The sequence below is a fragment of the Lagopus muta genome, chromosome 16 (assembly GCF_023343835.1).
Source record: "Lagopus muta isolate bLagMut1 chromosome 16, bLagMut1 primary, whole genome shotgun sequence".
Classification (NCBI taxonomy): domain Eukaryota; kingdom Metazoa; phylum Chordata; class Aves; order Galliformes; family Phasianidae; genus Lagopus; species Lagopus muta.
The window spans coordinates 6,170,573-6,181,489 of NC_064448.1; the positions used below are offsets into that span (position 1 = coordinate 6,170,573).

At 47.3% G+C, this 10,917-nt stretch overlaps 1 long non-coding RNA gene across 2 annotated transcripts; it reads right to left on the reverse strand.

The window, feature by feature from the left end:
• Nucleotides 1-435: 435 nt before the first annotated feature.
• On the reverse strand, nt 436-10,337 carry LOC125701334 (uncharacterized). 2 transcript variants are annotated; one of them, XR_007380209.1, is made up of 3 exons: nt 10,223-10,337; nt 4,752-9,577; nt 436-4,376 (listed from the first exon to the last, which is right to left on the reverse strand). It is a non-coding gene; the product is annotated as an uncharacterized LOC125701334 (long non-coding RNA). The 2 variants fall into 2 exon arrangements; XR_007380208.1 differs by having other exon boundaries at nt 437-3,678; nt 4,006-9,577.
• Nucleotides 10,338-10,917: the final 580 nt, after the last annotated feature.

Here is a 10,917-nt window from a genome sequence, read left to right on the forward strand (position 1 = left end):
CCCACACAGGTAATTTTACACCCATCCAGCATTTAAATTCTGAATGCAATAATTTGCAGCAAGGCTAGAATTCCCAAAGCAAGTGGTCTATTTTTAAACCTTTCAAGCTCCCTTTTTTTTTTTCTTTTTTAACGAGGTGTAGAAATTTACTTCCTTCTGTTGTTTCAGAGTTGATTTGCATTGAAAGTTTCAGGGATGTTTCGGTCTGTTGGGGGCCACCTGGTCAAACAGCAGCAGAACAAAGCTGCTTTCTGCTGCCCATCATGTACAAGGAGGAGCCTGCAGCCTGCCCACGGACCTGCTGCTGGTGCCTGGCTCACCTCTGCCTGATGGGGTTGCTCTGAGAGCATGAGGAAATGCAGAAACGCCTTGTTTCCCTGATGCCATCCTCCAGCTGGGATGCGATGCAGCTCCAAGCTGTGTGCCTGGCTCAATAAGGAGCTGTGCAAACTCTCACTGAGTTGTTCCAGTGTCGGTCAGCATTACCAACAGCGGTTGTACAGTGCTGCAGAGAGGTGCTCGTGGCTCTCCTTTGCAAACAGTGTTTAAAGTCATGGCTTATTTTCTTCTCTGTTTTTTGATGGCTTGGACTCAATGTTTTACTTGCCGGTCTTTTTCTGTGTGTGATAAGAGACCCAAACACAGCACAAACCTCTGCTTGTGCGTTGCAGAAAATAAAGGAGAGAAAGAAAAGGGTCTGAGACACCACAAAACCCAGAAGACCTTTTTCTGGTCCCTGCAAGGTGTTTGTGTCATCCAGAGCATGGAACAACCCTGGAACGGGCAGCTGGAGGGGGGATCACTTTGCTTTGCAGAAAGCCCGTTGTCTTGGAAGAGGCAGCAGCAGGGCTGGTGGTAATCGGCCACTGAGATGCAATGCCTTCCCAAATGAGGACTGCCAAGAAGTATCTCCTACACAAATCTTGGTTTGGAATTTCAGCGGAGTGAGAAATCTGAGCCTTGGCCCTATCACTGCATGAATCACTTTGTCACCACTTCTGAATCAAATGCTTCCAAAGCAGGAATGCTGGTATTGCAGTGCCCAGCGCTGTGCTGGCCAGCCCCAAACACAGCTGTGGCAAAAGCTGAGCATCATTCCTGAGCACCTGAATGTCACGCATGGAGCGTGCACAAAAACAGAAGTCAGGTCAGTGTGGGAGCCCGGGCTGCCCAGTACACCTCAATAGGCTCTGGCAGAGGAGGCAGACCCAAACTTCTTTCCCTCTGCAGTGAGATGCATTGCCTTCCCTCATGCTGTTGGGCTTTGCCTCCACTTGGGAAAGAAAGAAAGAAAAAAAAAACGTTTGTGGCAAATGGAGTTGCAATTATTTTAAAACGTTGCTTTTTCTGAGATGTAGCAGCAACAAAAATTACACACAGATCAAAGAGAAAGGAGGCTGTGTTCAGGGACAACTCAAAAATAATACGGGGCAGTTGCTGAGCAACTTTCCAGTGCAAAGTCTTGTTTTTTTCTGGGTTCCTCCCCCATCTGTACGAGAGGGATGGTGTCTCGTGTTAGTCAAAGGAAAGTCTGTGTGATTGCCTGAGTACAATTAGATCTAAGGTCTTTGCAAACAGCTCCCGTCAATCAACCCCGAGCCATTGATCTTACATCTCAAGCACTTATTGAAAAATAAATCATGCTTTTTTGATCTAATCAACTATTGAGGATCCTTTTCTTCCTTTTAGAGGCTGAGTAAATAAAATTCTTCCATCAGAACTTGCTTAATAATTATTCTGGACACACGGTGGACAGAATCCTGAGTGCAAAGCGCAGCTATGACTCAGAAACCAAAAGCTGATTTCTTTTTCCTCCGGTCCTCTGTTTTGTTGGAGTATCTATTCTTCCAACAGGCGTTCACACAATTTGGTGCACAATACTAAATGCAGTCCCATAATCAGGGCATTGTTTGTTATCTGCACGTGTGCTGTGGGGATCTGCATGCTCCAAAACGGTGCCCAAGGATTTCACCTTCCTCTCCTGCTGCAGTTTGTCCCTCTCCCGCTTTTGTGCCACATCCGTCACAGATGCAAAAATGCTTTTGTGCTCTGAGGAGGGACAGTGAGCTTCCATCCATGGAGATCCTCCGGCATCAGGAGTGCAGTAACATTGGCTGCTGGCAGAGCTGTGGAGGCAGCTGCCATGTTAAATACAGGGCTGGGATGAGCCAGTGTGAGCAGGGCACTGGTCAGGTGGTTGCCATCCATCTGGGGTCCCTGAGGAGGAGATGTTTAGATTCCTGATAGCCATAAAAATGGGATGCTTCCTTTCATTTTGTCACAGAAGTGAATAAACTTGACGCTCCAAAAAGAGAATTTAGCAGGCCTGCCTTGGGGCTGGTGCAGGTGAAATGGGCAGGGAAGATGATCTGTGTGTTCAGCTGTCTGCCAAAGCACATCTGAGCACAGCACAGTGACCCTGCAGCCCCTGTGTCACACCTGGAGGGACACAGAGCCCACAGTTCCATTGCTCTGCCCCAGCCTGCAGACATGGGGAACCCTGCTTTGCATTGGGATGGGATGGAGAAGCAGCGCTCAGGAAGGGTCCCTGTGAGCACACTCAGCAGTGTCACACACCGGATCAGAGACTGCCCAGCACCTCCAGTGGGCCAAACCTGAGGCAGAACTGATGCCTGACCCACACCGGCACTGACACAGCACGGCTTGCCCTGATATTTTCCAGCATTTCTCAAAAATGCCCCTTTAAAAGCAGCAGAGCTGGCACTCTTGGATGCTGGCATGCTGCCATCCTTTAATTAAGTCTGCTGCTCTGTCTGGTGTTGACAGCAGCGTTTCAGGTCGGCGGCAGGCAGGCTGTGGGAAGCACACAGTGATCAGGAGGCTGTAGGGCTCCTGTGGGATGGCTGAGGTGTTCAAGCTAACATGCCAGAGTAATCGTATCAGTATTACCACACTCATTGATCAGATTAATGGAGAGCACAGACCCAGTCAGGGCACGGCTGCAGGGAAGAGGTTGGCTGGGAGCAGAGAGCAATCGTTTGAAACCCAAATCCTCACCTGATGGCACAAGCCATGGAGAAACTGCTGCCATGAGGCTCTCTGACATCCCCGGCACCAAAGTGCAAGATGAACCATTTCTAGTACAGGTTTCCAGCAGCCACTGGCAGTACCTGTGGTCAGCTGCATCCGGCAGATAGCCTAAAACTTGAATTGGGTACTTTGGAAAATCAGTCTGTCATTGCAAAGTGCTTTGGGATCTTGACCAGGAAGTGAGACTGCCTCCATCAAGTGATGAGCAGAAAGAAGAGAACACCTGCTTGGGGCTGCCCTTCTGCCAGTGCAGACTGTGGTGGGCAGCAGTGATTTGGATTCTGCCTCTCGATTTTCATCAGCTGTACCCTGCTGCCCCAGAGAAGCTAATCTGTGCCTCACCCCCACAGGGCAGCCTGATTTGGTCTTCTCTGCTTGCAGATAGTGCCATATACAGAACAGTATTGCAATTAAATATTTTCTCTGCTCTATGCTAATGAGAAACAGAAAGAGCTAACAGAATACACAATGGCAGATAATTACAGCCGAGCAATTACTGACACAATCCTCCCTCCTTGTCTTCACGTTGCTTTTTCCACTGCTCAGCGCTTGCCATGAGCCTGACATGGTGAGCAGAGCTGTGACCGTGGTGAGCAGGGCCATGGAGAGGCCATTGGAAGCACGACCCTAAAGGAGCACATAAACACATTTGTATACATGCAAGCTCAGACAGAATCACTTCAAAACAATGCCATTGTATTCTCATATGCAGAGTGTCGCATGAAAAGTTACCCACAGCGCCCTCCTCTCACTCCCAACCCACTTGCATACAAGCAGGGTCTGCAAAGCCCCTCTCTGGGCACTGCAAACAGCACTGGCTGTGTGTGATGCATTGTTAACTAGTGGAATTATGAACTCAATTTCAGAAAAATCTGCCTAGAACTGACCCCACGGCCTCTGCACACCATTATTAACAAAACGATGGTGATTGGAGTTGGACAGTTCATCTCTTACCTGAGCAAACACCATTTATTTATCGCTGTGCTCTGCATCACCTCCCTTTTTCCATCTCACACCATGCTGTTAGACCATGCAGAAATACAGCACAAAACAAAGAATAGGAGAATACAGCATGTGATATTATGGGTGATACTTCCCTGCAAACTGCTGAACTCACAGAGCTGGTGTTCCTCCCCGAGCTGCAGGTCTGCAGCACTTGGAAAGTATGTTGTTCTTCTCTGTTTACCAAGCAAAGTGCCAAGGAATCCTTCACTTGCTGAGCAGTAAGACAGCCTGCATTAGCTAACAGTACCTGCTCAAATGGCACATCACGGACTTTGGTCTGTTTGACAGTAATTTTCAAGCTCTCCAGTGTCTCTTGTGTCCTGTGAAAGAAAGGACAGGAAAGCAAGAGAGCCAAGTAGGGAATTATCTCTCACTTCTCGCTTCCTGCTGGTAGGCAATGTTCCACAGCCTCAGCTCACTCAGACGTGCGGAAGTGACAGAGCTAACAGGCTGTCTGTGGCTTGGGATAATCAAGTATGGGGTTCTCAGGCAGTCATAAAGGAGAGCTGACTTCAAGTATCCCTAAATTCTGTCTTGTATAGCATGCAGGAAAGTAACTGACTGATTGCCATCCGCTGGAGGCACAGGTATCAGCTCAGTGACCTGTGCTTTACTGGCCAGGCTGAGACAGAGAATGACGAGGACAGAAGTGCTCCTGATGGAAAACCTGGCTCCCACACAGTGCAGCTTCTTACCTCTCGTGTGATTCACTTCCTTAGTTTACACTGGAGGTACCTAACTTTATTTCTCATCCTTGGCTTCTCTCAGTTCACAGCATCCTACTTGCAGAGCAGCTTCACTCTGCCTGAGGGCGGGGGGGGGGTCAGCACTGCAGAGCTGATTTCTTATTGAGGACAGGAAAATGTTCAGTCTTTCAGTTTTGCTTTTTTCCCCATGTTCCAGCATGTTCTGAACTCAGTGACATCTCAGTGACTATTGTGTTCAGCAGCAGCTTTGTCACACTGGAGTTCTCTGAGATGGCTGAGCTGAATGGTTTCACAAGAAGAGGAGCATCATAACTGCAAAGGAAAATGAGGATCCTGTTACGGACTGCAGCAGCAAACTCCCTGTTGTTGCAGAGGAACGGATGTAGCAAACAGGCCAGAAACCTTGGCATGCACCAGGCTGGCTGGTAGAGCAGCTCTTGTTGCTGAAATGCCATTCATTGCAAGCTAACCCCGTAAATGGAACTGCTTCAGGTTACAGCTCCTCTCAGGACCCAGGGGAGCCCTAGTTTCTTTGTCCTCTACTATTTCTCTGTACCAGTCTGACTCCAAATTATCAGCTTGTCTGGAAGCCAAAGCAGCCCAGGAATGCGTATTTTTTCCTGTAAGAGGGAGGACAGGTAAAAACATCCTGGGCATTGTTGTTACTTCTCCTACAGAGAGCTGATGCTTCCTAAACGCTTTGCTTTCCTCCCATCACTGAAACCCTTTTAATCCCCCCTCACCATGCGTTTATACTCCGATGCCTGACATATTTCCTATTAGTCTCTGCTGATTTGTAGCAGACATCAAAAGGAAGCCTGAAAAAATGAGGAATCAGAGACCATGAAGCATAGTTCAGAGTCTGGGAGGAAACAGGGAGGCAGATGAGGAGCTTCTGGACATCTTCTGGCCTGTTCAAGACAGAAAGGGAGGGCAGAGGAGCCAAGGATGACCATGACTCACGAGGGTGGGTCAAGGAATCCAGCAGAGCTGATGAGGGCTGAAAGGACAGATGGCTGTATTCTCCTCTAGCCTGAAGGGCATCTTCCTTTGAAAGAAAAGTGCTTTGATAACTGACTACAGTGCTGCTGGACTACACAGTGCAATGCCTTTCACAGATTGCCCTTGAAAAGATTTAAAGTTCTTGCAGACCTGCTAGGAACAATATCAGCAGCATCTCCAGTGACTTCTGCCTGCTCATCATCCTCAAGAGATGGGTGTGTGGGCTGAGCCCTTCTGATGAAGCTGTCAGTCACCACCCAGGACTGTATGTTGACATTTCAGACAGTGGGTTGAAGGCAGCCTCAGTCCAGCCGAGCCAATTCTGTCTGCATCTTCACTTGCACCTTGCTGGCATCTCCTTCTGGTCCTCCTGGGCAGCAGAGTGGATGCTTTGATGCAATAGAATCATAGAATGGCTCAGACCTTAAAGTTCATACAGTTCCAGACCCCTGCGATGGGCTGGCTGCACCCCCAGCTCACACTGCCCAGGGCCCCATCCCAAAAGGCCTGGAACACCTCATCCTGTTCTCTCCTCATAAGAGATCCACACACTTCAGATAAAGTCTTCATCCACCATGGAGGTCTCTGGTGACAAGCCAGCTTTGTGTTTCTGCTTGGAAAGCAGAAGAAAGGGAGCTACCCTTTCCTTGCTGTTGCACCCAATGAACCAATATGGTTATATCTTCATAAGAGAGAATTGGGCCTACATTGAGTGGCAGTAACGAATTAAACTGAATTAAACTTTGATACATATGAGAGATATGTTAGTTACTATATAAAGTATTATAATTAATTGGTCCAGGAAATCTCTTAAATATTACATAAGGTCACCAATGAGTTTCCTGCCTGTGGGCCCCCACAGGCCAGCAGGGAGCTGACATTTGCAGATCTTCTCCCTCAAGAACCTCATGGCAGCTCTGAAGAAAACCATGGGCGCCATAAGTGGGCTTAAACTCTGCTCCTCTAATTGCTTAGAGCCATTAAGTTTTACAAAATTTGATTAAGCATTAAGCAGCTCACTGCTCTGCAGCTTGCACCAAAGCCCAGAGAAGCCCAGATCGTTTCTCTACAGCTGCTCCATTTTTATGCCCACCTGAGAACAACATCAGCATCAACTAGGAACTGTTGGAACGTCCTGCTCAGCTCCACACCTGCACTACTTACTGCCATCAGAAGTGTTTGGAGTGAAGTCCAGCCCAGCTTTTTTAAAGCCATCTCCTAACAGAGCACCAAATTTAATTGATATTTTTTCAACAGAACTGTAATGTTTGCTCTTCCACATGGCAAAACACTTCCACCACTGATTACAGCTGCTTATGGATATCATGTCTCATTAATCAGACCCTGCTGTCTCTCTCTGAAAACATCTATGGGCTTTAACAGCTGCTGCCAATTGAGTCCAAACTGACAGATGCAGGATGACTTTAGGTTTTATTCCCCTTGTGCTCTGAAATTTTCATTTCAAAACGCAATATTGAATTGGCCTTGACGAGAACCAGGTGCTAATTCTGATCAGTTACTGCATTACTCATTGTGCTGTACCTGTTTCCCACCCCCACAGCAGCAAAACTCAGCATTTTGACGCTCACAGCAGTGCTGTTGGTTCCATAGAACTAGAAATGGGGCTCGTATCCAACTCAAAGCTTGCTCTGGTCAGTCTCTTGCAGTGTGACACTGCCACCAGTAGAAATCATTTTGCCACCTGCCTTGGCAGCCCAGCTGCTCATTTCACAATGTTCCATCCAGGTTCAGCTTGCCATGCTGTTTTTCAGTCCTAACAGCTCCCCAGGTTTGACAGACAAGTTGTTGCTGGTCTCTACTGTGGGAAATGGCATTTTCTGTATCTCATCTTCTGACGCTACCTATACGAAACTCCTGTTAGAGTCTGGCTTCCCTGTTTGTGCATCAGCTGGGCTCTGGCAAAGCAGGAGCTCAAAGTCTCCTCTGGAAATTTCATCCTCAGCCACTCTGGGCTCTCCTCTCTGCACTGTGCCGTCCTTATCCTCACCAGGCACTGCTACCTCGTGAGGGGATCTCAGAAAAGGCAATTTTCCAAACTGAATAAACATTTCCTACGATGAAAGACAGAAGAAAAAGAAGTAAAACAAAGGGATGGGCTTCATAGCACAGATACTTGTGTGAATGCCAGAGCACTTTCAACCCTCATCAGTAAAGGCATGAATACAAAGCGGTTATTAAATCATCTCTTTCTTTAAAGTTTGTTCCACAGACAAGCTGGCTCCATGGGGCAGAAATAAGCAGGGGAAGAAAAGGCAATCATGCAGAGCAGTAACAGCATCTGGCAGAGGTTTGGGGCTTGCTGTGCCCCAGCCTGCACTTCTCCCTTCTCTGGGGAAGAGCAGAGCCCTCGCTGTGAAACTCTCACTTGCGAGAGCACAAAGACAGGCATGCATCGAAGTGAAGGTGTCATGACAGCTCTCATTTCCCCTTCAAGCATTCCTGGTATTGTCTCTTCTGATGTCCTTATCTCTCCCGTTTCAGGACACAGCTGTCCTTTTACTTTGTAACTGCAATGATACTTATCTGAACCTGCACTGAAGTGCAATTCTTCTATGGGAGGCTGACCAGCATCCCGGGGACACCTATCCATATGGATTACGAATAACTCCTTCATCATTAGCACCCTATAAACTGGCTTTTGTTGGGTCTGTTCCAGGAGAAATGGGAGCTTCCATCTCGCCCCTTCACCAAGCATCCAGCAGGAGCAGCACACAGACTGCACAGGCCTGTGCTCCCGCACAGCTGAGCTCATAAGATGGTGGGGTATTTTGCCCCACAGCAGAGGCACTTGTACTGATGTAAAAGCACAGTGTGACTCTGGAGCTGCAGCCAAGAAGGTCAGAGCAAGCACTGGAAGATAGCTGTGCCTGAAATAGAGAAGCAGTGAATTTGTGAACCTTTCCAGCACCAGCCGCTGCACAGAGGTGGTGGTTATTTGTATGTAGGATGGGGCTGTCACCACCTCTACTGGTTTTGACTGGGAAACGTGTGGAAGATTTCAGGTCATGTATACTCCATGGCAAATCGAGAGACAGCGCATTTTTGTTTTAGTGATTTGGTCCTGATTATCACCTTGTCATTTGTAAAAGGTCCCTAAAGGTGGGAGATGTTATCAATTACATGATTAAGCAGCCAGCTGCAAAGGAATACCCTCCCAGCTCCAGGTTTATTACACTGGGAAGTTATCTATGGGCCAAGATGGTTAACAAACACTTCAGTATACACCTCAGAGCTACAAAGGCACTTCAGAGAATCAAACCTAAGTGATAAAAGGTAACAATGCCAAAGTAAGCCAACAGAGTTAGCTTCACAGACATATTGACAGGCATCCCAGAGAAGGGAACAATCCAATCCTCACATCTGGATTTCGTGGTTCATTAGATGCCAAGCATCCAAGAAGATCTAAGACAAGAACAAGCATCTAACAAAATAGCACCGTCTCTACAACTCTTCTAAAGCAACTGAGAACAGATTTTGTAGCATGGATGATCTTGGAGGTCATTCCCAACCTTGGAAGTTCTCTGATTCTGAGTCTAACTGTGTGTTCAACAAAACCACAATAGTTTTATATGAAAGGGATTACAGGAATTTAATAAAACTAGAGGAGTAGAAACAAGAATTATGCCTGGCCTGCAGAGGAAGGCGCTCCACTGAGAAGAACAGATCCCAGCTCTGTGTCTTTAGCACTCAGCACAGCCCCACATGGAAGCTCCAGTTGTTTGCACACAAGTTCTTGGGAAGGCAGAACTTCTCCGTACCTCTCTGTGTGGCTCATAAATCTCTGTGCAATTCTGCAAGTCACGAGAGACAAGGTAAATGAGATGCTGAACGGGGGAAATAGAACTGAACAAAAGCAACTCCAAATTGGTCCCTGTAGGACGGCCAAACTAAAATAATAAGCAAGGGAAAGAGAAGCCAATGTCACTAAGCCAGATGCATACAAAGCACATCCACAACAGTCCCCGAGTGCTTCCCATTGTAAGCAGCAGTGAGCAGAGCAAACTGGGCCAGCCAGGCTCAGCCAAAGATCCTGGGGCACCACTCTGAGATGTGGCAGCGCTCAACTCTGCAATGCCAAAGTCCAGATAGACCCCACTCTAGAATTACACCCGAAGATTTCTGAACACCAGAAAGCTGCAGAAGTTATTTGTCTCTTAGTCTGAAGGTTTCACGTTGCAGAGAAACTGCCTACAACAGCCATCTTTACAAGATTATTCACTTCTTACTCACTCAGTGCTTGAATCTGAAAGAATGCTCAAGTGCAGGCATTGCTTTCAGTATAAAGTTGCTACAAGATAGACACATATTGCCCTTGTTTGTTTTAAAAGGCATAGAACACCTGTAGAACTCACGTCCAGGCTCAACACTTTTTAAAAAAGAAATGGGGAAGGAAGGAAGCAGAAGAGATGAGAGCCCCCAGGATTGGAACCACTTACCAACAGCAGCAGGGCTGCCCCCACGCTCCTCACTTCTGCCCTTATCTGAAAGCTTCCAGCACAGCTGCACCACAAGCTCACAAAGCATTATTTGAGCACATTGGCTGCTCTCCGAGGCTCCTCAGTTGCCTCATCACACTCAGTTGAGACATCCCAGAAGCCTTTAGGAATCGGGTTGAATAGGGAGCTCTGGGCTGGGATCTCTACAGTGGCTATCCGCTTTTGTATCTGCCTGAGGACTAAGTGGTGCAGAGCTCTGAGGCCAAGAAGAGAACCCTGGCAGGTGACAACAGACTAACTGATAACCCCAATGAACACATATAAGCACTTATGAGCACATGACATCTACATCTGTACTGCATAAGCCAGGTCAAAACATCAGCCATCGTACTGTCTGACCACATATCCACGTGTAATCTGCTAATCAGCCCTTCCAGGCTGGGTGATTTCCTTTGTTTCATTAACAACGTGATTCCAGAAATACATTAGATAAATAGATGTCCTCCTGAAGCAAAAAAGAAACATTCAGAGCAGGAAAACTCTATTCTGCTCAGCTCTGCTGTCCCTTATTGGCTCAAGGTGCCAGGCAAATCACTCTGGTTAAACACTGATTGAGAGCTGTGCACGTAACATGTTGAAATCCCTTTGTAAATGATCTTCAGTCCAAAGAGTGATTTCTGCTTTCTGTTCTGATG